Source organism: Lactuca virosa, chromosome 1 (assembly GCF_052849685.1).
Source record: "Lactuca virosa cultivar CGN04683 chromosome 1, Lactuca_virosa_CGN04683_v6, whole genome shotgun sequence".
NCBI lineage: Eukaryota > Viridiplantae > Streptophyta > Magnoliopsida > Asterales > Asteraceae > Lactuca > Lactuca virosa.
Window position 1 is genome coordinate 93,257,737 of NC_136426.1, and position 4,752 is coordinate 93,262,488.

The 4,752-nt window shown below is 33.9% G+C and overlaps 1 long non-coding RNA gene across 1 annotated transcript; it reads left to right on the forward strand.

The window, feature by feature from the left end:
* The first annotated feature begins 487 nt into the window (after positions 1-487).
* LOC145105636 (uncharacterized) lies at positions 488-1,513 on the forward strand. Its single transcript, XR_013707380.1, has 2 exons — positions 488-556; positions 1,238-1,513. It is a non-coding gene; the product is annotated as an uncharacterized LOC145105636 (long non-coding RNA).
* Positions 1,514-4,752: the final 3,239 nt, after the last annotated feature.

Sequence of the window (4,752 nt, forward strand, 5' to 3'; positions counted from 1 at the left end):
AAACTAACTAATCAATTCCTAAATACCATTTATGTCTCCTAAAAAACTTGAATCAATGACCTCTCATTTAAAAGAGTCACTCTTTACCGTTAGGCCAAAGTCTTTTTGGTACCAATATTTAATAAAAATTGTTGGTACTCTTTAAATTAAAGAGGTATGTTGGTTCATTAATTTATTTCCATTGTTTTCAACATATTATCGGGATTACAAAACAACCAACTATACATATTTATTATTTGCAAAAGAAATTAAGAATTGACGGAACAATATTTATTTATCGGATAAATACTAGTTGTTGGTACTCTATTTAAAGTGGTAGGTTGCTCGTTAATTTATTTTCATTGATTTCAACAAATTATCGGGGGTTACAAACAACCAACTATCCATATTTATTGTTATTTAATGATAAATTACATAATTTACATTACTTGAATCATTTGATGACTATATATATAGATATGAACAGTCCAAGGTTTTATAAGCAGTATCCATATCCATAAATTATAATACATGTCATCCATCAAGCTATATGTGTCTGTTGTGCTCATACTCGCAGGTAAACTTTATACTGATTATGGTTTATAAGAATTATTTATAATTTATAAAACATGACATCTATATAGTGGGTTTTGACCTACTCCATACAAATTTGAAGTGAAATATATGTTATATATAGAATTTATATATATATTTGAATAAAAAATGCTAAGGCTGTGAATCAAGGTCCGCCTAAGTCAAAACTTAAATTCATAATGAAGTAAATAATTTACATTTTGAGGCACGCCGATTAAAAATTTGAGGCATTTCTTTTTTAATAGATCAAATTGTATTTCAATCTTCACAGTGAATTCTTTATTCGTCAAGTTTGTATATTAATATCTTTTTTTATTATCTTATTTAATCAGTTACTTCAACTTAAACGAAAAATTTACTTTAAAATCATATATTGTTATATTTTGTTACCATTTGAAGTATTTTGCTACATGTTCATACCCTTAAGCAAAATCTTGGTTACGGTACTACATCAAGCTATATGTCTTTGTTGTGCTCATACTCGTAGTTAAAGTTTATATTGTTAAAGTTTATATTGATTATGGTTTGTAATTTAATCAAAAATAAAACATTCAGTTAAAATAATAAGAATCACTGCTCATATTATATACTTAGTAGGTTGGGTGTCATTATATGTTATATAGTGTAAACATATTGTACATCATTTTTTTTCTTTTTTAATCAGGTACCTTTGCGGAAGGTACCCTGGCCCAGAAGACGAATGGACTCGATATTGGAGAATGTTTGGATCAGTGGCATCACGACAAACCTTGCAATGTATATGAATGCTATAACGAGTGCCAGCGAGTAAAAGGACCGACCGTCGGAGGTAGATGCAATATCGAGAAGACATTGTGTCTATGTGTATACCCTTGTTAAAGTCCTTTGTGACGCGAAAGCCATATAATGTATTTATTATATAAATAAATGAGCTTTTTGATAGAGTATATTTTCGTCACAATTACTACTAGTACAACCTTTTTTACATATTTAATATATGCTAAAACATTACTACAACATCTATTTCTTTTCACGTACCCTACCCTATCTCATTTCTTAATTTCTCATTCTTTAGGATTTTATTTGTTTTTTGAAATGAGGTAAATTTCAACCAAATTTCATATTAAAGTTTGTCAAAAACTCCAAAAACACAATATGCACAACATCAACGATTCTTATATCATTTAAGGACAAAGAATTAGAAGGTTTTCAGGTATTTACACAGAAACCTCCCTACAAAAACTCATAGATACAACACCCACGCTTAACTAAATCAATCATACAATATAATTTAATAACAATGGAAAATAACAACAGAGTAAAACCTTAACCCTATCTCTGTGTACCATAAACGACAAAAAAGTGAGAGCTAAAAGTTGTGTGTGTGAATTTTTTATTTTTTTACCATCACAGCATCATGATCATCACTTATACTCCGGGTCAACGGATTCAAGTAAACCCACGGATCGGGTAAAGATCCCCGTGTCTTCCACCTGCAGTTTACCGAAAAACGAGTCGCAACCCAAAAGTTCGCCATAATAGCACGACCAACCCTTTGACCAACATATTTAACAAAAACATGCCCAATCAAAGAATTCATGATATACAAAATATACCCTCATGACAAAATACATAACAAAATAAATAAAACAATAAATAAATAATGAGATTGAACATTAAAAATAAAATATTTTGAACATCCCCCTCAATCGAATTATTTATTTTTTACTACTAAAAATATCAACCAAACCCATTTTGTTAAGTAAAAGATCATGTTGCTTAAAACTCAAGGATTTGGTTAAAATATAGCAGTTTTATCAGATGATGAAATTTTTACTAACTTTAAAACACCATTATAAATTCTTTTCACGAACAAACTGTAAGTCAATTTCAAAATGTTTAGTTCGCTGATGAAAAATAGGATTCAGGGCTAGCTTAATAGTTGAGTCATTATCACAATATACAGGAACATGAGATAGCCCTTTAATTCCTAATTCAAACAAAACTTTTAACACCCATATAATCTCAGAAATTATAGATCCAAGAGCCTTGTATTAAGACTCAGTGGAAGATCTAAAAACAGTAGACCGTTTCTTGCTTTTCCACCAAATTCAGGAATTATTAAAAATAAACCATATATCCACAGTAACAAACCTACGAGTGGACAAAAACTTTTCCCATTCATCATCAACATAACCTTTTAATTCAAAAGTATCTGAGTTTGTAATTGGTACTCCTCTTCCAGGATTACTTTTTAAATCTCGAAATAGTCTAAAAGCAATCTTGAAGTGAGACATAGTTGGTTTATGCATAAACTAACTATGAACTTGAACACCATAAGAGATGTCAGGTCTAGTGATAGTGAGATTGATGAGTTGAAAACTCTTTAGATCGATTAGATCATTAACAGGTAAATCAATAAGAATGACAAACACTAGAACACACAATGAATCAATCTGTATGTCGAATGATTAAAATATAGTCACACCTCAGAAGAGCTCGATTAAGAACTTCTACTGCAGAGGTGTGCTAGGGTTTACAGTACAATTAATAAGATAATAATGAAAAGCGTTAATGAAAAGGATGCATGCATGCACCTTATATATTAAACCCTAGAAAGACAAACACGGTTGGACAGGCCCAAACCGAGAGTACATAATGGACCGAACTACTAAGTCCCAATGGCGCAACCCTTTAAACTCAACAATCTCCCCCTTTGCTCCAATTGAGGCGTGAGATCATTTCGGTTGATTGGGAGCAGATGACTTCACGGTCTTGAATAGCTTTGGTATAATGGCAAGCAAAGTTTGACGAAGATGAATATACCACCGAAGCATGTCGGTAAACAACTTATTATCTGCATCATTGTTCTGGTCACACCGATATATAATTTCAAGAATGTGCTCTAAGCACGCGGTGGAGAACAAGTGTTTATCAGCCAGAGCGAACAAACATCTTTGACATTCGCCCCTTGTGAAAAAAACGGTGTAAAATTGTGGATCAATTTTACCTATAATCATCACCGTCATATCACTTGCCTTTCCGATTGGCTTTATAATGGGCTTCTTTCTGATTACAGAGGCGACCTCCTGATCCATTTTCGCCACTTCAAGAATATAGCAGACCAGCATCCGCTTGATATGATCAATAATAGGCCCATATTCTTGTTGATTGGTCAGCAAAATGTTGTTCAAAAGAATCCAATCATGGGGATTTAAGTTCGGCAGATCAGCAAGGGAGATCTCATGAACCGAGTCGTTTGAGCCTCGTGTCACCTTGAACTTGACGTTTATAAATTTCCATGCCGAAGTGGGTTTCAATACCTTCACAGTTGTGATCTTCTGATTGTTCCAAGTGAGGTATTGCGGTTGAGAGAAAGAAAGATAAAATCCGAGCAAGTCTCGATCAACCTTTGGATCAGGAGAGGGGATAGGAACAGTTAAATCAAAACAATGAAACACGAATGCTTTTCGGGTGATGGACATATCAAACTGATCATCCTTGGAGTTTTCAAGACAGAAGGACTGAACCGGCTCAAGCCAATGCGTGCTTGGAGATTCGATAACTTCTTTCAGAAGATTTTCCTTTGACCACAAAGAAAACAAGGACTTCTTTTGTTCCAGGGCCTCATACGCTTCTTGTTCCTTCTTATCTTTTTCAATATCTTCATCAGACTTTTGATTACTGTGTTTTTCAGGTTCACTGGCTTCACCTTCAATTACATCTTCAATAATCACATCATCAACAACTTTGTTCTTTTGTTTGTCCGAAGCTACATTAACCTTCGGTTCAGCTGTGACTTTCTGTTGGACAACCTTATCTCCCCCTTGTTTTAGAGGGAAACCAGACTCCAAACACCCTCAATCCGGCTAAGGATATCCAGAGCTGGTCTCAATCTCTCAGCCAGATGACGGCGGGTAGTTATAGTAAGAACCGAATCATGTGCATCTAAAAGATTCGAAAGAAGAGAGTGCACATTGTTCACACAAGTTTTGAGGATTGTGCCTTCGGCCCGGAGTGAATCAATTTCCTTATTCGCTTGGGAAAGCTCCAAGGAAAGAGTGGCAACTTGGGTTTGTGAAAGAGCGAGATCCTCCTGACCTTGTTATCCATGAAAAGATCGGTTTTTAATTTGGTGAGACTTGTTTTAACAAAAGAAAGAAGAATAGTTCTGTCAGCCTGTAGACTTTGGCTAATTAC